This window comes from Pongo abelii, chromosome 17 (assembly GCF_028885655.2).
Source record: "Pongo abelii isolate AG06213 chromosome 17, NHGRI_mPonAbe1-v2.0_pri, whole genome shotgun sequence".
In the NCBI taxonomy this organism is placed as follows: domain Eukaryota; kingdom Metazoa; phylum Chordata; class Mammalia; order Primates; family Hominidae; genus Pongo; species Pongo abelii.
Window position 1 is genome coordinate 71,892,498 of NC_072002.2, and position 27,749 is coordinate 71,920,246.

General features: G+C 48.3%; 1 long non-coding RNA gene across 1 annotated transcript; it reads right to left on the reverse strand.

Moving 5' to 3' along the window:
• Window positions 1-8,889: 8,889 nt before the first annotated feature.
• Window positions 8,890-27,301, reverse strand: LOC112129959 (uncharacterized). Its single transcript, XR_002912291.3, has 4 exons — window positions 27,105-27,301; window positions 25,015-25,208; window positions 11,765-12,265; window positions 8,890-10,566 (listed from the first exon to the last, which is right to left on the reverse strand). It is a non-coding gene; the product is annotated as an uncharacterized LOC112129959 (long non-coding RNA).
• Window positions 27,302-27,749: the final 448 nt, after the last annotated feature.

Consider the following 27,749-nt stretch of genomic DNA (forward strand, 5'->3'; position numbering starts at 1 on the left):
ATCAAAACCGGTGAATTAACATTGACCAATACGGTTAAACTAAGCTACAGACCTTAAATGTTACCAAATGTCTCAGCAAATGTTCTTTTTCTGGTCCAGGATCCAATCCAAGAACCCACAGTTTCTTTGATTGTAATACCAATTGAGACTCTTCTCATCTCTGACAGGTCCTCAGTCTTCCTTTGTCTTTCATGACCTTGACACTTTTGAAGAGTACAGATTAGTTATTGTGCAGACAGTCCCAATTCAGGATTGCCTGATGTTTCTTCATGATTAGATTCAGATTGTGCTTTTTTTTGCCAGGAGACCACAGCAGTGACATTGTGTCCTTCTCAGTGCAGTGTATCAAGAGGAACATGACGGTCATTCCTGGCAATGTCCACTTTTATCACATGATTAAGGTAGTATCTGTCAGTTTTCTCAACTATAAAATATGTAAAGTATTATTTTTCTCCTTTGTAATTAATACATGTCTTGTGAGGAAATGCTTTGAGATTATGCAAAGACACTGTTCCCCATCACACATTTTTGCAGTAATTTTGGCAGCCATTGATGATTCCTGCCAGTAATAATCATAGTGGTGGTTGTTATGCAAATGGTGAAGTTGTTTTAATTATTGCTCTTACTTTTAAGATCTGGGGCAGGGATGGCAAGTTCCAACCACTTGGTGGTGGCCTTCTGGAACTCTGTGTAAGAACAATTGTGAGGTCAAGTTCTCTTAACAGGGGAAGGATTGTGAGGTCAAGTTTTCACAACCTGGTGAGGGGAGGTGGGGAGGGAGCAGACAGGTGCCATATTGGCAATTCTAGGAGGGTCCCTTCCCCTTTGGAGAGATAGATCTTACCTGTTGGACCTTCAGGCCAACACACACTGGCCTGGCTAGAAGGAATACAGCCTGCGTACCTCCCTCTTTCCACCTTTGGGCCTACTTTGTTCCTCTGAATGGAACTCTGAACTCCAAGGCACCATGGTCTGCACAGATGGTAACTATGGTGCCAGGTGTTCCACAAGGAAGGGCAGTTTATGCCAGGCTCTGGATTAGCAGGGCTGGGGCTACATTCACTTCCTCCCCAGGAGGCCCTATCTTTCTATACCAATATATAGTTTCTCTGATGAGATCAGCATGGAAGCCAGATGCTTGGTGTAGTCCAGGAAGGCTTCTGAGAGGAGGCGGCTGCTGGACCTTGAAGGTTGGGGAGAAGATCACTGATGGGATTTGGGAGCACGCAGAACAGCATTATTGCTTCACCCTGGCATGCCCTTTCCTTCATGGACTGGATTCTCCTTTTATCTGGATCCCCCATTTATTTCCTATCACAGCTATAATAAGTTTCTCCAACTTAGTGCCCTAGAACAACACAAATTTATTATTTTACAGTTATGGAGGTGAGAAGTCCAAAATCATCTTCACTGAGTTAAGTCTCAATGTCGGCAGGGCCAGCTGAGGCTCTCGGGAGGATTATCTTTCCTTGCCTTTTTCCAGCTTCTAGAAGCCACCTTCAACACTTACCATCAGATCTAAATTCCAGATAGCAAGAAGATGGGGAAAAGCTCTTTCCTTCCTTTAAAGGCAAAACTCAAGACACACATCAAAACATCAAAACTCAAGGCACACATCCAAACTCATGGCACACATCAAGTCTGCTCACATCTTGATAGTCACATGGCTACACTCAGCTGCAAGGAACCCTGGGAAGTATAGTCTTTGGCTTGGCCATGTGTCTAGCTCAAAAATTACTACAGAGGAATAAGGGGAGACAGATAGTGGTCTTCTCTTGTTCACGAGAGATAAGCGGGCACGATGTTGCCTTTTGTCTGATGTGATAGTTAAGAAGGAACAGATCAATGTGAGGTGTGAGTTATGTGCTGTGACTTGGACTCATTCAACAGCAAGGCCCAAGGTTTACTCTGATGGGACAGACCGGCAGAAACAGTGACCACATCCCCTGCCATGAACCTGCTGCAGCCAGTGTGATACCTGTCCAGCACAGAGATTGGCCCAGGGGAAAGAGCGTGTGCTTTAGAGCCAGATTAAATTGGGCTTGTATTTGGGTTCTCCACTTGACAGATGTGTGAACCTCTTTGGGTCTCAGTTTCTGAATAAATAAAGTGGAAATGACAAAACTGACCTTGGGCTGTTGTGCATATTCAATGAAACAATGTAAACAATCTAGCCTGGAACCTGGCACACAGTAGGTGCTCAAACAATGTAGTTAGCTGTAGTGTCCACCCACACATCTACACAATTGGCAGCACTATCTCAAATCTTATAGACAAACACATGCGATTCCTCCTCATATTGCAAGGTCCCTTCAGAGCATAAGGCCTTTGAGAAATGATAGAATGATTTGGTGCTGTTATCCTGCTATAATTTTTGTGTTTGGAAATTCATTAAGAATTCATTTCGATGAATCCCAAATACATGCACCATGAAAAACAATTAGCATTAATAGCGTAAAAGGAGATCAATAAATAGATTCATTTTTAAGCTGGAATAATTTATTTGCTTCCTAACTTTTGGGAAATACTGCATCTTCCGGTGACACGTCAACCATTAAATAGCCGAACAGCGATGATTTGTGGAAGGACGTTGATAACCAGTAGGCAGACCCTGCTGTCGAGTCCGCAACCCCAGCAACCAGCCAGCAACAGTGGACAGAAAGGGAAGCAGCCCTTTTCAGGAGACAATGCAACTCGACAAAGTGCTTATCAGGCCTTCCTCATCCTTAAGCACTGTCCGAATGCAGCACAGCAGATGGGAAAACTAACGAGACCACTGAACCAAAGATGGGGAGAAGAAAGGTGGCATTCCTCAGACAGTGAACAGGGAGAGGGGAGAGAGGTTTCAAGATGAGCTGCGAGGCTCTAAGATTCACCCCACGCGGCTGCCTGTCTATGCTGATGCAGGAAGGCCCGGGAAAGAATGTCTGGGTGAAGAAGCAGCAGGGGATTCCCGACTGAGGAGGGAGGAAAAAGCCAAATGAAATGAGGGAGCCGTAGTCAAGGAGGGGAGGAAGCCGAGGACGGCAAGGCCGCTCAGTCATCGCTTACCAGGGACAGAGGGATGGCTGCCGTTATCCCTTCTCACCACGACAAACGAAAGACGATGATGCCTAAGAAACTGCCGCAGCCACGCAGAGCGGCAGGAGGCGAGGGTTTGCCTGGTGCAAAGGCGAGGTAAGGTTGAAAGCCAAACGGCAGCCCTGCTCTTTTGCAGCCTGCTATGGGACATCATGGCGGGCAGTGACGGATGGTGAAATACGCAGCGTCTCTGCCGGGCAGAACGGCAGCCTCAGGCCAGGGCTCGGGAGGATGGACAGGCAGACTCCACGGCCCAGGATCCAGGAAGGCCCTCTGCCAGGCTGTGGCTGAGAGTGGCCTGGCTTAGGTGCATGGCTGCAGATGCCGCCCCACCCGCCAGCTGCAGGGCTGGGGGCCGGCACAGATTATATTTTAAGGCGATAGTCATCTTTGACCTTTGGGACCTCCAGGGCCACTGGTCATCCATCTTAGAGCCGCTGACCAGCAACCTCTGGGCTATTTTTATGGCCGGCAAACATTGCCCATTGATTGAATTGATTGAAATCTGCAGCTGGTTCTTGGGGAAAGGACACTGGCCTCACAGCCGCAATATGCAGCTTCGTTTTCTGTTGTTGTCTTTGACTGTCTCCTTTCCTCTTCTCTTCCCACCCCCAGGATGAAATGAGTTTGGAGACAGGGCGCACACACCGAGACACACACGGCCCGAATACACACACACTAAACACACACGCCCCGCATTCTTTTCCAGCAGATTTCTTACTGTGATGCTGGTTTTTCTGTCAGAATTTCAAGGGTTCCTCAAAGAAATTCCGCTGAGAAAAGCAGAGGTATGTTTAATCCAAGGGGCGCCCACGTGCGCGCGCGCGCGCACACACACACACACACACACACACACCTGTATAAAAATACACAAGAGCCTGAACTATAAAACCAAACAAACCACAACCATATATGGAATTTTAAAATCTGGTGATTTTGCAATGTGTCAACTTCTAAGCCGAATAGCAGTTTCTATAATTTCCTTTCCGACTTCGTGCAGGTGAAATTTGTGCAAGATGGGTGAAGTGGATGGGAAGCTGAGTCATTCGGATCCTGCAGGCGCCTGCAGGCGCTCCTGTAGCTCATGCCTGGCTAAAGCACTTCAGGAAGCCCCTGACCCCCAACTCCACCCATATCATTTCTCCTCCCCAACCTATTTGCAAGTCCCCCATCTCCCCTACCTCCCCTGCCTCTCCCCACCTCCCCTGAGTTAGATTTGTATGAGTATATGATCATGATGATGAATATTATTATTATTATTATTTTGAGACAGGGTCTTCCTCTGTTGTCCAGGCTGCAGTGCTGTGGTATGATCTCGGCTCACTGCAACCTCCGCCTCCTGGGCTCAGGTGATCTTCCTGCCTCAGCCTCCCGAGTAGCTGGGACTATAGGGTTGCACCACCACACCTGGGTAATTTTTTGTATTGTTTTGTAGAGCCAGGGGAGGTCTCTTCATGCTGCCTAGGCTGGTCTCGAACTCCTGGGCTCAAGCGATCCGCCTGCCTCAGCCTCCCAAAATGCTGGGATTACAGGCTTGAGCCACTGCCCGGCTAGTATGGGTATATTATTAATATATGTTCCCCACCTCCTATCAGTTCCCCAAGCACCCCCCTACCTTCCCCAGTCCCCCATCTCCCAGAGGACTCCTTCCTTCGTCTGCTCCAAACTGTGGCCAGGTATGAGCCAGTGTAGTTAGTTCCAGGGCAGATGCGTGCCTCCTCCTGCAGGCAGGCCTCCTGGGTAGCCAGGTTGGAGCCTGGAGACAGAGAGGCCAAGGCAGGTTCCACCTTGTCCACTGGGGGTTCCCATTGTCCCTGCTCTCCCCTGTCACTCCTGTCTTTCAATTGCAACGCTGGCCCTGGGACTTCAGGCAGATGACCCCACTCAGAAGAAACAAGACTGTGTGCCCAGCTCCCACAGCAGTCAAATCCCTGCAGTGGGCTCCGCATTCTACATCATTCCTAGTGGTTCTGCTTCCTTAAACCCCCGCCAAACAATGTGTCATAAAGGTGAGACATGGAAACAGGGAAGTTATTGCCATGATCACATTTTACATTTCAGATGTGGCCTCGCCGACCTCACTGGCATCTGGGCTGGGGTACAAAGGTCCCAGCTTGGCCAGGCTGATGTCTGCAAACTCCAGCCCTGACTGGCAGATGGGCCATGCCTCTGACCATCTCTCCTGCCCACTGGACCACTTTAACGTACCCTTTCCATCTCAAGCACAGGAATGATTCCCTTCTGGAATGTTCCTCCTTCTGAGGCTTTGAGAAGGCTCACTCTGGGGAGCGGATGGGTGAGTCCTGGGAGTGGCACCTCTTTCCTTACTTAGAGCCTAGGTGGGGTGAGGAGGGTGAGAAAAGGAAGGGGCCAGAAGAGGGAGAGGAGAGGAGCCCCAGGCTTTGGGGAGAAGCCCAGCAAGTGTGCAACACCCTGCAAAGCATTTCCTCTTTCTCTTTCCCTCCCTCCTCTCTATCCCCTGACTTTATGGCCGCTACACTGGGGGAAGCTGGATTGGCCTCCTCTGCATCTGCATTCCCGTGGGAACCAGCTGCACTACTTCCAGAAACGCCCTGCCCCAGTGGGTCCTTGGTGCTAGGCCCACCTCCCAGTAGGTTTCAAGTGCTGTGTGACCATAAATAAATCTTCCAAAGAGATGCCAGTCAGCAGGTACCACCAAATTGTCCCTGGAAGTGACTTTTCTGTAGGAATCCATTATTTCTGAATTGAATGGAGGGAATCTCTGATCTCCTTCCCCTGCCTTCTGTCCCAGCTCATCCCTCCAAGGAAAGGGAGGGCCCCTCCTGGCCCCAGCCTGCCAGGGAAGGGGGTGTTGTGAACTTCACTGGGTGTGGCCTGGAAAGCCCTTTAATGGACCCAGTTTGGTGGAGTGGGTGGGAGGCTCCAAGTACCCCCAGAGCAGGGGACAGGGTTGTGGCAGCAGGGCGAGCCACTGTGGCTGTCACACAAGATAACTGGAGACCTACCCAGATTGGACAGAAGCAGGGTGAGCCACTGTGGCTGTCACACAAGATAACTGGAGACCCGCCCCAGTCTGGACAGACTTCCAGTTTAAGCCTGATTTAATGACAAGCTGAGCGCAGACTCCTGAACCTCAGCACCTGCAAAAAAACAAAACCAACCAAACAAAAAACAACCAAAAAAGAATTTCAAGGGAATTTCCTTAGTGGGAAAAGAGGCACTGGGCAGGGCCCTGGGGACAGCAGCAAGTAAGGAGCCCTCAGATCTGTGGGGATTTGGGGTGAGGTGCTTCTCTAAGCTGTTTCAGACCCAGGCCTCCTCCTGTTCGCACTGAGCCTAGTCTCCTGGCCCCAAGGTGACCAGGAGGTAAGGGGCAAAGCTATGATTACTTAGAGTAGGACAGATGCTGGTTTAGGTCCCAGTTCTGCCTGGTTCTAGTTATGGGACCTTTAGCATTCATTACTTTTTACACTTAATTTTCTCTTCTGTAAAGTGAAGAATGTATTTATCTCACACTACTTCTATGAAACAGCCAATCTACTGTGTTAAATAACATAAATCCCCGCCCTGCCTCTATTCTTAGCCACAAGAACTGTTTGGCATCTGGGGTGGATCATTCTTTGCTGTGCATTTTGTGGGAGGCTTAGCTGCATCCCCAACCTCTACCCACTAGATGCCAGTAGCACCCCCAGTTGTAACAACCAAAAATGTTTCCAGACATTGCCAAGTGTCCCTTGGAGAAGTGCCCGCATTGAGAACCCCTGCTCTGTAGAGATGAGGCCCAGTTGGCATTGGGAGGGGGGCGGGGCAGAAGGCACTGCCTTCAAGGATTTGTCCTTCCCTTACAAGCTTCCAGACCATGGCCAAGCCCTTGGGCTTCTTGGGGCCTATTCCCTCATCTGTAAGTTGGTGGAACAATATACTCAACAACAGGCTGATAGAATCATGGGTGATTGTGATGTGACAGTGCTATTTGAATTGAAGGCACCGTCATCATCTGGAATGGTGGGTCCCTGAGAACAGGGATTCTGTCTGTCTAGTTCACTGCCAGTCCTGAGACACAGCCAGGATGGATGGAGGGAAATGGATGCTGAAGGAGGAGGTGAATATTCAATGTGCTGCCTCTGGGCCTGGTGAGCTGGGCTGGGCCCCATGACTCCTTCAGCTTTAAAAGTCAATAAAATTGATTCATCCGTCACCCTTTGACCCCTGCAGCAGGGCTGTCACCCAGAGGATGGTCTCAAACTGGAGTGTGCCCAGATCTGCTGGAGGTGTGTTAGAAACCCGGCTTCCTAGCTGTGCACACTCCAGCCATACTGCTCCAGGGTCCCTTTCGGTGGGCCTGGGAGGCCCAGGATTCTGCATTTGAACCCCTTGCAATCTGACTCAGCTGCTCTGTCACCCTCCATGTCCCAGGGGCATCTGAAAGGGTTTGGGACAGGGTACCCAGCAGGATGGGCAGCCCTCCCCAGTAGGTTCAGGCCCAGCCATCCCCACTTCTCTCAGTGTGGAAACTGCTCGAATTCCCCAACTCCACCTGGTAGGCACTCTGATGCCCCGCACCCACAGATTGGTGCCAGGGCCAACCATGTTTGCTATGGGGCTTTCCTGGTGCCCAGAATTTGCTTTCTGGTTTGTTTTAATTGTTGCCTTGGTTTTGACAAAACAGCTGATGGGCAGAGTTGTTCAGGAGTAAGGGCTCTGCTTTGGAGACAGCAAGGAGAGGACGCTGATTCCAAGCCTGTTGGGTCTTGGTGGCCCCACAGACTCTGCCGTGACTGCCCTGACCATCTTTGCAAATCAGGCTTTATTAGCACAGAAACTTGGACTAGTGGGACCTCAGCAAATTCTGGTTTTAAATAAACCACATTGTGGAAACTTGTAAGCAATATCTAAACTTCCCCCAAAGCCCCGATTGTAAGTAAAATCATCACTCTTTAAAGCTGCTGAGAAGCAACCCCTGCCACATTCTGAAGCACCCCAGAAAGGCCCTGGAGCCTCTCCCAAGCCTCCTTAGTTCTGCTCCTTTGGCAGGAACCCCTCAAGCTCCAGGAACACACAGAGCTGATGATGCTGATTTAAGAATCCTACTTTTTTTTGTTTTGCTATTCAAAAGCCCTTATTAAACTAACCAGGGTTCTTAATAGCTTCATTTGCAACAGTTTTATCCCAACACTTACTTAGGGTTCAAAAACAACCAGCTGTGCCCCCACCCCAAAAGGCAGCTGCAAAGAACCCCCTCTGCACCCTGTCACAGTAAATCCAGGCTGCTCTCTGTCTGTGCAGGAGATGAGGGGGTGGGTGGCAACTTCATGAAGAATCAGATGGGGAGAGCGTGGCTCCATGCAGAAAGATTTGAGCCCACTGAGGGTTGGAATACAGGTTTTATAACCTCTATTTTCCAGGCACCATCTTGGACCCCCAAAGGGGTTTCTCCTTAAACTTTTTCCCCTGGCCCCTGGCAACTGCCATTCTACTTTCTATTTCTATGAATGTGACTACTCTATGTACCTCATATAAGTGGAATCCTATGGTATTTTCCCTTTAGTGAGACTTGTTTATTCCACTTAGCATAAGGTCCTCAAGGTCCGTCCATGTTGTACCATGTGTCAGGATTTCCTTCCTTTAAAAGGCTGAATAATATTTAATTCTGTGTATGTGTCACATTTTGTTTATCCACTCATTCACAATGGACACTGGGGCTACTTTCTCCTTTTGCCAGGGTGAATCATGCTGCTATGAACATGGGTGCACGGATCTCTCTTTGATACCCTGTTTTTAATTTGTTTGGGTATATTATCAAGAAATAGAATTGCTAGAACATATGCTGTTTCTACATTTTATTTTTTGAGGAACTTTCATACCGTTTCCCATAACAGCTGCACCATTTTACATTCCCACTAACAGTGCACAAAAATTTTAATTTCTCCACATCCTCCCCAACACTTCTTATGTTGTTTGTTTGTTTGTTTACTATTTTTATAGCAGTCTTCCTAAAGAATATAAGGTGGTGTCTCATTATAGTTTTGATTTGCATTTCTCTTACAATTAGTGATGTTGAGCTTTTTTTTCATATGCTTTTTGATCATTTGTATATCTTCTTTTGAATGTTTATTCAAGTTTTTTGTCCATTTTTTAATTGGATTGTCACCTTTTGGTTGTATCCACATTTTCTGTGTTCACGCAAGTCATTGATAAAATGTAGGACTGGCAGGGCCTGAGGGTAGGCCCCTGTGGCACACTGCTCCAAACCTCACTCCCGTGTGCATGGGGTTCACATGAATCATTCAGCAGCTCATGCCCTAACAGGGCTCAGGCCCCACTCTACTGTTCCATCATCAACTCAGTGGGGAAGACTCCAGACTGCCCAGCACTCTGATTCATGCCAACTCTCAGGCTTCCTCTCCTCTTGACAATGTTTGGTTTTCCCTATTCAGGATATAGAAGGAGATAAGGAGTTCGACTTCCCCTGTGTCTTTAACCTCAAAGCAAGAGCATGATTCAAATCTAGGGACTTCTGCAAAATGATCTAGGTAACCTTGAGAAAGAGAGTTCATCCTTCTAAGCCTCTGTTGCTTTATTTATAAGATGGGGATAACCATCATGGTTCCCCCGCCATAGGATGATTGGGAGAATAGGGTGATTTTAGGGAATTAAACAATGGGTTTCTCACCTGCCACAGAGTAAGGCCATCAATCAACAGTAACTCCTGACATTAAATGTTCTTTCTCCAACATTCCTAAAAGAGACTTTTGCTGTCTTGAGTATTTTCTCATTTATCCTGAAGTCTCTTCTTTGGGGCTTTTTCTTTTCCACCATGAATATTCCAAGTCTGTGACACCTGACCTGTTGACCCACCTTTCCACACACCTGTCCAGATCTGAGCCCATTACAGAGTGGTCTGCATAGCTGGAATGTTGCAGGTGCTTTCTTTTACTTCCTCATGGAGAGTTTCTGTGATTGTAGTCATTGTGCCATCTTTAAAAAGCTTCCCAACTCTCCTGTCTGTATCTCATGTCATGGCAGGAAGCCAATGTTTTCTCTGACACTGTTAAAAGGATTCTGTCTTCTGGAAACTAAGTGCACATGTCCAACTCTGCCCAAAACTTTCCAGTCATAGTAGAATTTAAAGTGAAAAGAGTCACATTCCCACATGCTCTGGGACTTTCACTCTGTCCGCCCTTTCCTCCTTGTTGGGCAGAACTGGTTCAAGAAAAGACAGGAGTCACGAGAAGGTGCTGGGAACGTCAGCTGGGGCCAGATGGGAGAGAAATCTGCTAGGCCATGAGGAGTCATTGAAGGTTCTAAGCAGAGTGGCGATGTGTTTGGAGCAGAGCCTCAGGAAGAGTTCTCTCTCGAGGTTATCAGGGTGTGCAAGGGAGGTGATAGAGGAAGAGAAAATTGGAGTGGAAGTGGACAGGCCATGGCAGCTGGTTAGGGGTGGCTGGTGAGAGATCCGGGAGAGTACAGCCCTGAGACCTTCTGATCCCTTTCCTGGGAGAACTGAAATGCCATCTATAGAGATGTTAGCTGGGGTATCAAGCTAGATGTGGTAGTGCTGTGTGCAGAAGGAGAGGGTGATGGGGAACATGGTGCTTTTTCTTTGTGTGACAATTTTGCTATGAGACAAATTTCACATAACACATAACCTACCATTTTGGGCTTTTGGCTGGGTGCAGTGGCTCATGCTTGGAATCCTAGCACTTTGGGAGGCTGAGCTGGGTGGATCATTTGAGCCCAGGAGTTCGAGACCAGCCTGGGAAACATGGCAAAACCCCCTCTCTACAAAATAATAATAATAATAACAAAAATTAACCAGGCATGCTGACACTCACCTGTAGTCTCAGCTGCTTGACAGGCTGAGGCAGGAGGATCACCTGAGCCCATGAGGTTGAGGCTGCAGTGTGCCATGATTGTACCACTGCACTCCAGCCTAGATGACAGAGTTTAAAGAGCACAATTCAGTGGTTTTCACTATATTTACAATGTTGTACAACCATCACCATTATCTAGTTCTAGAATATATTCATCAGCCTGAAAAGAAAACTGTACTTGTTAGCAGACACTCCCAATTCCCCGTGCCACTGATAGCCCTGTCCTCAGCCCCTTGGCAGCCACTAATCTACTGTCTATCTCTACAGAGTTGCCTAGTCCAGACACTTCATATAAATGGAGCCCACTTAGCATCATGTCTGCAAGGTTCATGCATGCTGTAGCATGTATCAGAACTCCCTTCCTTTTTATGACTGAATAATATTCCACAGTATGGATAGACAACATTTTATCTCTTTATCGGTTGATGGACATTTAGGTTATTTCTACTGCTATCTAATAGGAATAGAGCTGCTGTGAACCCTTGTGTCCAAGTTTCTCTGTGGGACCATGTTTTCAACTCTCTTGGGTGTATACCTAGGAGCGAAGTTGCTGGGTCATGTGGGAACCCTATGTTTAACTTTTTGAGAAACTGCCAGACCAAACTGTTTTACAAAGGGGCTGCACCGTTTCACATTCCCACCAGTGGTGCATGAGTGTTCTACTTTACCCACATTCTCATTTACACTTGTTACTTTTTTTCTTTTTTAAAAAGTTATAACCATTCAAGTGGGTGGGAAGTGGCATCTTATTGTGTTTTTGATTTGCATTTCCCTCTTGGCTAATGCTGTTGAGCGTGCAGCTGAAATTTAGTGAGCACACTACTCACCTATAACTCATAAGTGGAGCAGGTATGAGATTGAGTCCACAATTTCAGATATTCAAGCAATGAACTTTATGTTTCTTCAACATTGCCAGTTTCCATGTTGAACCTTCATTCTGCCACGGTTGTGTAACAGGATCCCAAAGTAACAGTGCCTTAAACTGGGAAAGTTAGATTTCCTCCTTCCATAAGAGTGCAGAGGCAGGTGGTCCCTGCGTCCATTGGCTGTGCTAGATGGGCCAGCGCAGGCTCTTTCTCTCCTGTGGCTTCATTGTCCTGGGGTGTTCACCTCCTCTGCATCATCCAAGATGTCTCTCATCACATCCACACTCTGAACAACAGGATGGAAAATGTCCCCTCCCTTTAAGGGGGCAACCTTGAAGTCACACACATTATTTCTTACTTAGCGACAATGCCATCAAGTCCTCTCTTTCTGCAAAGCAAGCTGGAAGTTGTAGTCTTCATGAGGGGTGGCCATGCACCAGGTAGAAATCTGTAGTTGTGTTTCTGATAAGAAGAGAACAGATACTGAGGGACAGGTAGCAGTCTTGGTCACACTAGGTCTGTTAAATGACATCATTCCCATCATTTGAGTTGGCACAAGGGTGGTGGAAACCACAGGGGGATGACCCACCCTGACACTCTGACGATATTTTTGGGCTGGAAGAGGAAGAAGAATCAGAAATGCCGCAGGCGTGCCCCAAGCACACGCTCCGTTGAAGGCTGCCCACAAATCTCCATGGCCCTGCACCACCATCTGCCACCCCATTTTCCCAGTCTGTTCTATGTGTGGTCTCCTGCCACTCCGTCTGCTTTACTGCCCATCCAGGTCCCAGTCACCGTGTCCTCTGAAGTCCTGGCAACCACTCCCTTGCCTTCCTGTGCACATATTTTTGGAGCCTTCTGAGGGTGAGGAGGGATGTAGCATCCTTCCACAAGTGAAGCCCTTGACACCCATGGTCTCACTGAATTCTCTAGCATCCCGTGAGGCGGGGCCGGCTGTCCTCATTTTACATGAGAGGACTTGAAAGCTCAGAGCTGCTAAGTACCCAGGACCCCCCTCCACCCTGCCAGAAACGAAGGTGCCAGAATCATGCCCCAGGGCAGCTGGTCCACTCCACTTTACCCCACAGCTGACTCTTTTCTGCCCCAAACCCCAAATCTGTACTTGCAACCCCCACTACCCTGGCACCTACCATAGCACTCTTCTGTCCAAGGGATTGAAGTTGAGTCTCAGGTAAACCGAATCTGTTTTCTTCTACTCCCAAGATGGAAGAGGAAAAGGGAAAAAAAAAGTGGAGAACATGCTTATGAAATCCTCAACTCTCCTCGTTTACTCTGTAAATAGCACAATGTGTTTAGATTTTTTCACATCTAGAGGATTTCAAAATCTACCTGGGAGGGAGGGCTGGGGCATCAACTGGTGTGCAATGTGCTTTTTAAATTTAAAAAATGCTATGCAAAGAAAAGCACTGCCTTTGGGCCAGGTCACAGCCGTTTCCTTGTCCCAGCGCCTGCTCTCCTGGGTCATCTGGTGGAACTGTCTTTAGTTAGCAGGGTGAGAGGTACCAGAGTGGAGCAAAAGGTGAGGCTTTGGAGCCGCAGCAGCTGGGTTTAAGCCCTGCCTCCGCTCCTTGTTTACCAGGACTTGAGGAAGGTTCATCTGAGCCTTGATTTTCCCACTATGAAATCGAGCTAATAATTATCCACCTTGCAGAGATGTTGTGAAGATTCTGTTGTGAAGATTCACACTGGAAGAGTTCAGAAGCTTAGTAAATGCTAATGTTAATGTCATTAGAACTGGGACATTACATGTCCAACTACTATGGAACTGTCTCACAAGCTATAATTTACTGACCCAGACTTTGAGTTTCTCAGGGGGAAAACTTCCCACCAGCACCCTAGGAAAGCTCAAGGGCAGTGGCCTGGCTCTCAAAGCATCTGCCTTCCAGGTAACGACTTCCAGCTCCTGCCATGGGACTTGGGCTTCGGCCCTTGCCTTCCCTGACAGTTGGGCCTGGGAGAGGATCAGGAGGTATTGCCTGGAGGGACAGAGACAGAGCTGGGGCAAAGTTTCCAGGCAGCTGCCAGCCCTGGAAGCAGGACACAGCGAGTGTGGCAAGGTCAGGGGTCAGGAAGCACGCGGAGACCCAGGAGGGGCCCGACACTGTGATGTGACAGGTGGGCTGACTTACACAGTGCAGGCAGACATCTACACTCAGGGCAGGTGACCCAGGTGGCCCAAGATGGCAGCCAGCAGGGCCCTATGGTGTACCTATAATTTTGGAGTGAAATCTAACTTAGGTGGGTGTCCAGTCACTGCCTGCCAGTCTTGGATGGGTTCTGACAACAGAGGAAACAGCTTAGTGGAAGCATAGAAAAATAGCAGCAGATAACAGCTCTGGAAACTAAACCTCTGGGTGGTAGAACTACAGGGGACTCAACGGAGCATGTCATTCCACCTCTTCATTTTGTGGAGGAGAAACCAATGCCCATGGAGACCAGTGTCTTATCCACTATGACACAGCAGGCCAATGGCCTAGGGCCAGTCTGGGGCTCTTTCTCCTCCACCATGGCTTCTCAGCATTGTCAACTCAGTTTCCTCTTTACCACACAAATATTTTGTAATGACTCTTTACTATCCTGATATAGCATTTATAGATAATATAACCTGCCTTTATCCATAATAAAAAATCAATGTAATGCCCTACCTGTAATATAGGGAGAAATAAAAGGAAAGTCATTTATAATAAAGTAGTTCAATAAGTAAATACACAGGCACAACTGTACTCAAATGAATGCCACGGCTATACACACAGACTGATGGAGGTAAGTTGTATTGTATTTGTGACTTCAATACCTTAAGTGTTGTTGCTGTTGATTACGTGATTTTTCTTTTTCTTTTCTTTGAGAGGGAGTCTCACTCTATTGCCCAGGCTGGAGTGCAGTGGTGCGATCTTGGCTCTCTGCAACCTCTGCCTCCCGGGTTCAAGCAATTCTCCTGCCTCAGCCTCCCAAGTAGCTGGGATTACAGACAGGCACCACTATGACCGGCTGATTTTTATAGTTTTGGTAGAGGTGGGGTTTCATCATTTTGGCCAGGCTGGTCTCGAACTCCTGACCTCAGGTGATCCACCTGCCTCAGCCTCTCAAAGTGCTGGGATTACAGGTGTGAGCCGCCGCAACTGACTGATTTTGTGATTTTTCTGAAATGGCAAAGAACTCTCAGTAAAGACACAGTGCAAGCTCCCCTCTGTAGAGAAATGTGAGCCCGTTTCCTGGAATGCAGTATGAGCCTGGGGTAAAGTGGTGATGCTTTCTCTAGGAGGTGCAACCCCAGGGCAGCAAGCATGGAAGACAAGGAAGCGCGGCAGTGAAGGTGGAAAGTCACACAAACTGATGCGCTACTGGACAGTCGCTGCTTCAAGACATGCCGTGAGGAGGGTGTGTACGCTCGGCCACACGGGAAGTCCCCAGCCAGCTTGTACAGAGAAACCAAACTTTAGAACAGTCCCCAGGGAGAAGGAAGAAAGCGGGAATCCTGATACCCAATGGCCAAAGTTCATTCCATGGGGAACTGACTCTCCTGTACTTCTGGGTTATGTTATCTGGTCCCTTGGCAACTGAGCAGGAAGCCAGATCGCACCTCCTTGAGCGTGGCCTGTTATGTGATGCTAGAAGCCACAGGAGCATCCTGAGATTAACGGCACAAGGGGACATGGCTGGTGGGGCTCAGGTGGTGGAATGAGGATGTCTTGTTGAGACTCAGGTGGAGCAGAAAGCTGAAAGCCCGGGTGGCAAGGTGCAGCGAAGAGAATCCGAGGAGATGAATATGCTGTGTCCGATCCACTATAGTGATTGCAATCCTGGAAGACTCGTTGTATGTTAAAACCTTTTAAATTTTTTATGTTTATATATAAAAAAGAGTTACATTTCAAGCTCAGATCACTATAAAGATATTTTTCAGTCTATTCCAATGTCCAATGTTTAGGGGAACATCTGAAAGTCACATAGAGCACGGGACAATTATTTATTCCGTCCCTTAGATTTCAGGAAAATGATCACTGATATTTGTAAGTTTGAGGCCTTGTTCTAGGGGCTTTGTACAGATTGATTCACAGCATGTGCACAACAATCTTGGGAGGTAGGCATCATTATTATTGCCATTTTACTGATGAGGACACTGAGGCCAGAGAAGTTTACACAGCCAATCAGTGGTAGAACTGCGATTGGAACTCAGGGGTCTGGATCTTCAGCGGTTCCGGTCTTCATCCTCTAAATGCCAGTGGTATCTCCTCTACCAATTGTTGGGACAATAAACACACTCCCAGAAATTTCTCCCCAGCCTATGGGAGCAGTATGTTCCCCACAGGCCCATTGCACAGTTCACAGATGGACACATGGCCCCCAGGGAGCCGGGCCTGCTGGGGCCACCACCTAAAGCCCCAGGTTTACTAATCTTGAGCAGGGTCAGGGATGGAGTGGGTGCAAGGGGCCCTGCAGGAAAGGCAGGAAAGGGGAGGAAGAATTTGGAGCCTCCTCGTGTGCGGTTTCGCTGTGCTTCTAGATGCTTTCATGGCGGGCTGGGTGTTTGGCTGAAGTGGTGGCTACAGATTTCAAGGTGTTTTAAAGGCTATCACCCAGACTCTGGTCAGGCACCAGAGAAAATAAAAACGAAACCCCAACCCCAAACAAAGCCAGTCTCCTGTTTCTGTCCTCTTACAACTCAGCCATTGCTCTTTGTGGTCCAAGCCAGCTGGGTTGTCCCCAGGCCCACAGGACTCCCCAGGTATGGGTTGGATCCCATCTGAACCTTGATTCCCACACCCACCTGCTGCCAGCCCTCGTCTGCCAATTGTGGCTGTGCAGAGCCCGAGGGGTGGGTTTCTCCCTGAAGAGCTTCTGACAGACATCCACACCGAGAAATCGAACTCCCAGCCTCCTTGCGGGTGGTCTCAGATCTGCCAAGCCACCAGGCGTGAGGCTGGCAAGGGCAGAAGGAAAGCTGCCGAATCAGCTCTGGAATCCCACAGCTGACCCCGCCTCTGGTTCTGCAGGAGAGGAGCCCAGCTTTGTTTTGCGGTCAAAGCTGCCTCTTCTGTTTTCTGCACCCAACCAAGATGCCATCTGAGACCGACACCCTCCAATTCCTGTGATAAATAAAGGAGTGATAATAATGATAATGGCTGAGCCTCTTCTGGCATCTGCTATGTCCTGGATACTGTTCTAGACGCTTCATGTATATTAATCCTTGCCACAACCCTGTGAGCGGTGTACTTTTATCATAGGCTATGCCCTTTTTGCAGATGGGAAGACTGAAGCACAGTGAGTTTCAGTGATGTGCCTGGGTCATGCCAGCCACTACGTGGCTCCTGGTTGTGCGTCTCTAAAGATTCCACCCTACTGCCCCTCTGCTGCTGCCCCTTTGCTGCCATCCAGAGCAACAGACAGCTTCAGGGCTACCCTCCTGCCTGACTTCCAGCTTCCCTCGTCACACAGAGCAGGGGACAGCAAATTGGGCCGCTGCCGCCCATGATCAATGATCACAGTCTTTTGAGTTGAGCTCTCTGTGGGGGGATGTGGTCTCCATGCTGCCTCTTTCTACGCCTGTGCCTGGGGCAGGCATTGCCCATGGATCCGGGGCTTTCTCTCCCCTGCTGAGGCCACACTGGGTCTGAGGGCTCCAGGGGATTTCAGAGGGTGAGAGCACATCTGAGGTCCTCGTGGTCATCTTGTTTCCTGGCTGACTTCGCCTCCTTCCACTCCACTCTGATCCTTTTGGCCTCCCTGATCTCCCTAACCCCGAGTTCGCCCCTGAGCCCCTTCACCCTCCACTGAGAGGGGCCCTGGCCCCTGCATCTCTTCCTTCTCTGGCTCTGAGTCTCTGTGATGTGCCAGTGCTGTGCTCCTGGCCCCAGTGTAACAGACCTTCTGGCCTGTCTTGAATTACCTGCACTCAGGATATACAAAGTTGGAGTTAAGATGGTGGATGAGGCATAGTTCCCCCTTTAAAATGGGCAGCTGTTTAATTTCATGCCAACTCATGATGGCATTTTCCAGAACAGAAAAAAATAAACAGAAAAAAAGAGAAACAAAAACCAACGCAAGATGAGTTTCCATTTGGAAATCAAACATGTGTCCATTTATTTGCACCTGAGATTCTGGAGGCAAAGGAATTCCAAGCTTCGCTAGTGGACCTTGAGTTTTCCCTCCCTACTCACAATGACTACAGGGGCTCTGGGTGTCACTTTGAGACCTGGCTTCAACCCAGGTGTGCTGTGTGTCCGCACAGATGTGCTGTCTCCTCAACTGCTTCCACACCCTGCTGCACTCCATGTGCCGCTGCCCAGGAGCCGGCAGAGCCCCAGCGGGCCCTTTGTCGCTCGCTACCCAATGTGCATTCTCCAGTGGGCACAGCAGGCAACCCTGCTCCGCGGGCCTCTGCCCGAGCCAGAGATTATGGGATGGGCCTGCCTGCAGTGGCAGATGGTAGCGCTTAGAGCTAAACTGCATTCAGCGCTTTGAACATCTTGAAAAGATTTCTTTAGAAGTTAAACTTGGCTTGGGAGTGACAATATGGTTCAGTCTGTGTCTTTGAAAAGGCCTCAGGGTGGTGCGAGGGGGGTTGGCTGTTTCATGGTTCCCCGCCTTGTCTTGGCTGTTTTCCAGAGTCCTGTTTCTCATAGGTCCTGCAGTCACAGTGGCTTCTAAATTTCGGCTCCATTGTTTGGAAGTCACATTTGTTTCTGTACATGTGCTGTGGGAAAGAACACACTGGCTGTCCTGCAAGGACACATTTAGATGCCTCTGGGCAGTGTGACAAGCGCATGCCTTGGGGCAGACATGGAGGCAGAGGGCGTTGTGTCCTGCACCAGGGCTGAGTTTTGCTGTTGCCCCTGCTTCAACCCATCGAGGGGTTGACAAGCATCTGGGCAGGGTTTGGGGTCCCAAACCTTTTGGTATCAGTGAGGACCAATTGACAGCTTCCTGCCTCCTGGAGCTCCTGGCTAATTGCACTGGAATAATAACCTCCAAATCCCCATCCTAGGCTTGTCCTATTTAACGAATCCTTTGGGGGACAAAGGGTTTGATCATCTCTGGGCTCAGATAACATCTCCCATCCCACAATTTTCCCATCCTCAATTTGGCCACTGTAAACTCTGTCAGGAAAAACCCAGCCTTCCTCCCAAGGAAGGCACCCAGGAGCACCTTCTGGGGTGAGTGAAGCCCTGAAATTGGCAGAAAGGCAAGGCGAGTGTCCAGCTTGCATGCCAGGCTGGCCAATGCGTCTCTCAGTGGCTTCTGCAGCCAGAGCAGGCTCCATTGACCATTCATGAGATGTCAGTTGGTCTACAGATGGGAACACAGCATTATTGATTTTTACTAGGCTGCTAAAATTGAAAGGAAAAAACCCTTCTTAAAAGCTCCCGGTTAAGCTTTGTTTCCTAAATGGTGATTCCAGGGCTCTGAGTTTGTCAAAGGCAAATTTAAAATATCAGGACTGTTGAAGATATAATAAAATGAAATCGTCTTACAGCCATTAACTTCAGAGAGGAGATCTCTGACTCAGGCTTGGGGGCTAAGGGGGAGGAGGAGAGAGACCCACAGAGTGGGGGAAGGGGGAGAGAGGAAGCTGAAAGAACAAAACCAGCAGCTCCGCCCCTCATGGCAGCCCCTTTGATAAGATCGGATGTGAATATAAAGAAATGAATTCCACCCTCTCTAAATTGACAACAGTTCCCTGGCCAAGGACGACGGGATGTGATCAGGGAGCACTGGCCTGATGGGCCCCCACCAAGTGCACTGACTTGGAAAATGGGGAAAGTTGGGGGTCAGGCGATGAGCTCTCGGGGGAGGAAGCTGGAGAATGAGGAGGCTCCAATTGCCCTACCCCTATTACTTATTTGGATGTTGTTTCTTGTTCATCTTCCTGAGAGCTCTCGTAGTCCCAATGACTGGAACACAGTTGAGGACACGGTCGTGTCTGCAGGCGTGTCTGCACTTCCAGTTGGCTTGCTTGGATGTGTGTGGTTCTTGGAGCCATCTTGGGTCATTTTCCTCCAAATCTTTGACATTAGGGAAAGCCTTTCATGCGTGTCCGTGTGAGGAGACCACCAAACAGGCTTTGTGTAAGCAACATGGCTGTTTATTTCACCTGGGTGCAGGCGGGCTGAGTCCAAAAAGAGAGTCAGTGAAGGGAGATAGGGGTGGGGCTGTTTTATAAGATTTGGGCAGGTAAAGGAAAATTACAGTCAAAGGGGGTTTGTTCTCTGGTGGGCAGGAGTGGGGGTCGCAAGGTGCTCAATGGGGGAGCTTTTTGAGCCAGGATGAGCCAGGAAAAAGACTTTCACAACGTAATGTCATCATTTAAGGCAAGTACTGGCCATTTTCACTTTTGTGGTGGAATGTCATCAGTTAAGGCAGGGCAGGGCATTTTCACTTCTTTTGTGATTCTTCAGTTACTTCAGGCCATCTGGGTGTATACGTGCAAGTCACAGGGGATGCGATGGCTTGGCTTGGGCTCAGAGGCCTGACATTCCTGCCTTCTTATATTAATAAGAAAAATAAAACAAAATAGTGTTGAAGTGTGGGGGCAGTGAAAATTTTGGGGGGTGGTATGGAGAGAGAGAATGGGCGATGTTTCTCAGGGCTGCTTCGAGCGGGATTAGGGGCGGCGTGGGAACCTAGAGTGGGAGAGATTAAGCTGAAGGGAGATCTTGTGGTAAGGGGTGATATTGTGGGGTTGTTAGAAGAAACATTTGTCATATAGAATGATTGGTGATGGCCTGGATATGGTTTTGGATGAATTGAGAAACTAAACGGAAGATACAAGGTCCGAATAAAAGAAGGAGAAAAATGGGTATTAAAGGACTAAGAATTGGGAGGACCCAGGACATCCAATTAGAGAGTGCCCAAGGGGATTCAGCATAATTACTTGCTTGGCTGGCAAGTTTTTGGGCTCTATCCTTGAGTTTTTTTATGTTGTCATACACCAGGCCAGATTGATTTAGGTAAAAACAACACTCTTCATTTAAGAATATACAGAGTCCTCCTTTTTCAGCAGTGAGTAAGTCAAGGCCTCAGTGGTTTTGGAGGACAACTGCAGCTAAAGAGTCAACTTGGGCCTGGAGGACTGATAAAGTTTATGATATGTCTGTGATGCTAGCAGAGAAGTCATTAGGCTACAGAACATTGTGACAGACATTGAAATGCCTGCTATTCCAGTACCGAGAGCAATAGTGGAGGCAGAAAGTCCTAAACCAACCATCAAGGGAATTAGTGGAATAACTCTTTTTTGTCGTGTCGGTGTCATGAGGGGAACAGGGAGCTCTTCAGTCCCATTTGCAAATTGAATTTTGGGGGTAAGGAAAACTAGTGTGCATGTTCCTGTCCAATTAGCAGGTAGACACATGTAGGTAGAGGATCCACAGAGGAAGAAGAGACCTTGTGCGTGGCAAAACTGGAGATGTAAAGTAAAAAGGTGAGAAGGAGTGCTGAAAGGGGTGTCTTGTACCCAGACTCCTAGGGATCCAGCTAGGGCGGCAGCCGTCAGATGTTGTAATGGGGACTGATTGGGTAACTGCATAGAGGAGGAGGTTCGATTTTCATGGTGTATGAGACAACGTTGAGTATCCACGAGCAACCTTTCACTGTTATTTTTGGGGCTGGGTATAAGTAAACAAAAAGAGGGCCTGGGAGGAGAGTCTGATGAGCAAGGAGAAGGTAGCCAAGGATGGAGTGAAATATAGGGTAAGTGTCTTCCTAAGCAATAATTACTGCTAACGTTTTTGAGTTTGTCAGTATTGATAGAGGGCTTGTCTGTAATATGGAGCTGGAAGGCTCCAATTGTTTCAGTGATGTGTGTAGTTGGGCTTTGGAGATGAAGAGTAAAGGAACATCGAGAAGGTGAAAGATTACCTAGGGGAATTCCAGTGGGTCTTTGCCGAGAGATACATAAAGGAGCAGCCACAGGAATAGTTTGTGTTGTGAGAGGTCCAAATATGGGGGGAGTAGAGTTAACATAAGGAGAAATGTTTTTTAAATAAGTGCGGAGGAGGGCAGCAGCTTGCTGATGTGAAATGTCTGGGGAGGTCTTGCTGGACCTGTCTAGAAAGTAAATGAGTTCTTCCGGAGGGTAAAGGTGAGGGCTGTTAAAGGAAGTTCGGAGGTGTAAGGAGACAGGAGATGTTGCCCAGTCTGTCTGTAAGGCAGGGACAGCTGTGTAGGCACTGGAAGAAAGGGAAATGCAAAGCCAGCAGTTGTTCGCTAAGGAGGGATTAGAAGCGTCTAGGAGACAATGGGTAAGGTTGATAGTGTGGTGGAGATAGCTGGGGAGAGTTAGAGGGTGGCATAAGAATGGGAATGAGAAGAAGAGTGAGTATAAAAGTAAAGAATAGAACTTCATCAGGGTGGAAGTATTGGAGGGTGCCCTGCCAGCAGAGATCATCTACCCACTCCGAGAGGGAATTAAGAGTGGCGGTTTGGGGATAGCACCAAGAGATATCAGCTGAGATGGCTTGAAGAAACAGTGTAAACCAGCAGTGTAAACAAGAGTAGGGCATTTATAAGTAGTTGAGAACGGAGAATAGGAGTATGACTAGACAGAAAATAGTAGGGATGACAAGGTTTTTGGGGCCCAGTCTAAGTGGTGGGGTGACTTCGTAAAGCCCTGTTGCAAAAAGTAGGGTAAGGATGAACAGACCTAATAGAATGAAGGGATGTATTAGGCTTATAAGGGTTATTACTGTTCTTCAGAAATACGAGTGAGTTTAAGGGAAGTAAGGGAGAGTACTTGTGACTTCCAGGAGGAAGAGGAGGGATTAGGCTGGCTGTCCGATGGACACAGCTTTATTCTGAAATGGTGAACCCAGTGGGGAGGATCCTGCAGGCGGACGGCAGTTGCGGTACTATAGATGACTAAGTAGGGTCCGGTCCATTGAGGTTGTAGGGTTGTAGAGTTTGAGGGGTCAGATTCTTAACAAGAACTGCTCATCCAGCTAGGGTGTCTTCATATGGCTGGGGATCTGGAGTAGGCAAGAGAAGATTAGCAGCCTGGCAAATTTCCTGTCTAGCCTGTTGGAGGACTGGAAGATAGTCGCCTAGAGGGCTGGTGTCTGGGATGAGGTTGGGGCCAAGCAAGAAAGTGCGTCCATATAAAAGTTCAAATGGACTGTACCCTGTAGCATCTCGAGGACAGGCTCTAATTCTGAGAAGGGCAAGAGGTAAAAGTGCTGTCCAATCCTTTTTAAGTTGGAGGCTGAGCTTGGTGAAGTGTGTCTTTAAAAGACCATTAGTCTGTTCTACTTTTCCTGAAGATTGAGAATGGTAAGGAATATGAAGGTTCCACTGAATACCAAGAGCCTGAGAAACTGCTTGGGTGATTTGGCTAGTAAAGGCTGGTCTGTTATCAGACTGTATAGAGGTGAGAAGGCCAAACTGAGGAATTCTGCCTGACAGAAGGGAATAAATGACCATGGTGGCCTTCTCAGACCCTGTAGGAAAGGACTCTACCTATCCAGTGAAAGTGTCTACCTAGACTAAGAGGTATTTTAGTTATCTGACTCGGGGCATGTGAGTAAAGTCAATTTGCCAGTCCTGGGCAGGGACAAATCTTCGAGCTTGATTTGTAGGAAAGGGAGGGGACCTGAACAATCCCTGAGGGGTAGTAGAAAGCAGGTGGAACACTGAGAAGAGATCTCCTTGAGGATAGATTTCCGTGATGGAAAGGAAATGAGAGGTTCTAAGAGACGGGCTAGAGGCTTGTACTATAGCATAGCCTGCCTTTGCTGGTGTATGGCAATTAGGCCTGGTGGAACTGCCATCAATAAATCAAGCGTGATCAGGGTGAGAAACAGGGAAGAAAGAAATGTGGGGAAATGGAGTGAACGTCAGGTGGATCAGAGAGATACAGTCATGGGGGTCAGGTGTGGTATCAGGAATAATGTGGGAGGCCGGATTGAAGTCTGGGCCAGGAACGATGGTAATTGTGGGCCTTAACAAAGAGTGAGTACAGCTGAAGGAGCCAGGGAGCAGAAAGTATACGCGTCAGGTATGAGGAAGAAAATAGATTCTGGAAGTTATGAGAAATGTAGAGAGTAAGTTGAGGATCATTTGTGATTTTGAGGGCCTCTAAAAGTATTAGGGCAGCAGCAGCTGCTGCACGGAGACATGATGGCTAGGCTAAAACAGTAAGGTCAAGCTGTTTGGACAGAAAGGCTACAGGGTGCAGTCCTGGCTCTTGTGTAAGAATTCTGACCATGCTAACCATGCCTAGGAAGGAAAGGAGTTGTTGTTTTGTAAGGGATTGAGGTTTGGGAGATTAATCGGACACGATCAGCAGGGAGAGCACGTGTGTTTTTATGAGAATTATGCTGAGATAGGTAACAGATAAGGAAGAAATTTAGGCTTGACTGAAGTAATGGGGGCTGTCTGTGAAGCTTTGCGGCAGTGCAGCCCAGGTAATTTGCTGAGCCTGATGGGTGTCAGGGTCAGTCCAAGTGAAAGCGAAGAGAGGCTGGGATGACAGGTGCAAAGGAATAGTAAAGAAAGCATGTTTGAGATCCAGAACAGAATAATGGATTGTGGAGGGAGGTATTGGGGATAGGAGAGTATATGGGTTTGGCACCATGGGGTGGACAGGCAAAACAATTTGGTTGATAAAGCATAGATCCTGAACTAACTTGTAGGGCTTGTCTGGTTTTAGGACAGGTAAAATGGGGGAATGATAAAGAGAGTTTATAGGCTTTAAAAGGCCATGCTGTAGCAGGCGAGTGATAACAGGCTTTAATCCTTTCAAAGCATGCTGTGGGATGGGATATTGGCATTGAGCTGGATAAGGGTGATTAAGTTTTAATGAGATGGTAAGGGGTGCATGATCAGTCGCCAAGGAGGGAGTAGAGGTATCTTATACTTGTGGGTTAAGGTGGGGGAATACAAGAGGAGTACGCAAAGGAGGCTTTGGATTGGGAAGAAGGGCAGCAATGAGATGTAGCTGTAGTCCAGGAATAGTCAGGGAAGCAGATAATTTAGTTAAAGTGTCTTGGCCTAATAAGGGAACTGGGCAGGTGGGGATAACTAAAACGAGTGCTTAAAAGAGTATTGTCTAAGTTGGCACCAGAGTTGGGGAGTTTTAAGAGGTTTAGAAGCCTGGCTGTCAATACCCACAACAGTTATGGAGGCAAGGGAAACAGGCCCTTGAAAAGAAGGTGATGTGGAGTGGGTAGCCTCTGTATTGATTAAGAAGGGGATGGACTTACCTTCCACTGTGAGAGTTACCCAAAGCTCGGCATCCGTGATGGTCTAGGGGGCTTCCGGGGCAATCGGGCAGTGTCAGTCTTCAGCTGCTAAGCCAAGAAGATCTGGGAAGGAGTCAGAGAGCCTTGGGCCAGAGTTCCAGGGGCTCTGGGAGTGGCTGTCAGGTGAGTTGGACAGTCCGATTTCCAGTGGGGTCCTGCACAGATGGGACGCAGCTTAGGAGGAATCCTGGGCTGCAGGCATTCCTTGGCCTGGTGGCCAGATTTCTGGCACTTGTAGCAAGCTCCTGGGGGAGGAGGTTCTGGAGGAACACCTGGCCGCTGCGGTTCAGGCATTTGGAAGTTCTTGTGTGCTGGAGATGTGGCTGGGATTTTTCTTACAGCGGAGGCAAGGAATTGCAACTTTTTTCTATTATTGTACACCTTGAAGGCGAGGTTAATTAAATCCTGTTGCAGGGTTTGAGGGCTGGAATTTAATTTTTGGAGTTTTATTTAATGTCGGGAGCAGATTGGGTAATAAAATGTATTTTGAGAATAAGATGGCTTTTGACCTTTTAGGGTCTAGGGCTTTAAAGTGTCTCAGGGTTGCTGCTAAACGAGTCATGAACTGGGCTGGATTTTTATATTTGATGAAAAAGAGCCTAAACGCTATCTGATTTGGGATAAAGAAAAAGGAGCATTAACCTTGACTATGCCTTTAGCTCCAGCCACCTTTTTAAGAGTAAATTGCTGGGCAGGTGGGGGAGGGCTAGTCACGGAATGAAACTGTAAGCTGGACCAGGTGTGAGGAGGGGAGGTGATAAAAGGATTATAGGGTGGAGGAGCAAAGGCTGAGGAAGAATTGGGACCTAGCTCGGCCTGGTGAGGAGCAGCCTGGGGTGGAGGGGAGAGGTCAGATGGGTCTGTAGAAAAGGAAGATTAGAAAGACTCAGCGATGCTTGGGGTTGGGACTGAGGGGACAGGTGGGAGGGAAAGAAGGAAGATTTGGGACGAGCTGCACTGGGCACAGAGACTAGGGAGGGACCGATGTGTAAAAGAATGCCTGGACGTCAGGCACCTCAGACCGTTTGCCCATTTTATGACAAGAATTATTTAGATCTTGCAGGATGGAAAAATTGAAAGTGCTGTTTTCCGGCTATTTGGAACTACTGTCGAGTTTGTATTGGGGTAAAGCGGCATTGCAGAAGAAAATAAGACACTTAGATTTTAGGTCAGGTGAGAGTTGAAGAGGTTTTAAGTTCTTAAGAACACAGGCTAAGGGAGAAGAAGGAGGAATGGAGGGTGGAAGGTTGCCCATAATGAAGGAGGCAAGTTTAAAGAAAAGGGAGAGTAGAGACACGGAGGGAAGCGGTTTGGGGGTTCTTACCCTCCAGAAAAGTGGGAAAGGAGTTGGGGTGCAGAGATACAAGGTCGGGGTGTGGAAATAAGGGATCAGGGCACAGAGATATAAGAGGTTGGGGCACGGGAATAAGGGATTGGGGTGCAGAGATATAAGAGGTCGGGGCATGTAAATAAGGGATTGGGGAGCAGAGATAAGAGGTTGGTTCGTGGAAATAAGGGATTGGAGGCAGAGATATAGAGGTTGGGTTGCAGAAATGAGGGATTGGGGTGCAGAGATATGAGGTTGGGGTACTTGCCCCTCCTCTAGAAAAGCAGGACTTGCTGCTAAGAGTGAAGGAGAAGGGGTTGGGGGTTTCTTGCCCCCCAGAAAGGCAGAGAAGGGGTAGAGACACAGAGAGAAGGGGTTGGGGTATTTGCCCCTTCCCCAGAAAAGCGGGACTTGCCGCTAAGGGTGAAGGACCAAGGCAGACGTCCCTGCGTGGTCTGACACCTCTGAAACCTGGGTGAGTAATCAGAGAGGCATCCCTGCAATGATTAAACACCAAGGGAAGGCTGCATTCCCTAGTCCGTGACCAGCGCCGGAGTTTTGGGTCCACGGATAAAACGTGTCTCCTTTGTCTCTACCAGAAAATGAAAGGAATTGAAATTAAGAGAAGGGAGAGATATTGAAGTGTGGCGCCAAGATTGAAAGGAGAAAGAGGTTGAGGGATAGTGAGGGAGGTTGGAGAAGAGAGTAAAAAGAGGCCGCTTACCTGATTTGAAATTGGTGAGATGTTTCTTGGGCTGGTTGGTCTAAGGACCTGAGGTCGTAGGTGGATCTTTCTCACGGAGCAAAGAGCAGGAGGACAGGGGATTGATCTCCCAAGTCATGGCACCAAATTTCATGCACGTCCATGTGAAGAGACCACCAAACAGGCTTTGTGTGAGCAACATGGCTGTTTATTTCACCTGGGTGCAGGTGGGCTGAGTCCAAAAAGAGAGTCAGCGAAGGGAGATGGGGTGGGGCAGTTTTATAGGATTTGGGTAGGGTAAAGGAAAATTACAGTCAAAGGGGGTTTGTTCTCTGGTGGGCAGGAGTGGGGGTTGCAAGGTGCTCAGCGGGGGAGCTTTTTGAGCCAGGATGAGCCAGGAAAAAGACTTTCACAAGGTAATGTCATCACTAAAGGCAAGGACTGGCCATTTACACTTCTTTTGTGGTGGAATATCATCAGTTAAGGTGGGGCAGGGCATTTTCACTTCTTTTGTGATTCTTCAGTTACTTCAGGCCATCTGGGCATATACGTGCAAGTCACAGGGAATGCAATGGCTTGACTTGGGCTCAGAGGCCTGACAAAGCCCCTTAGGGAAATTCCCCAGTGAGTCCACCAAAGGGTTTGTGCTTATGAGGTGGACTCCTA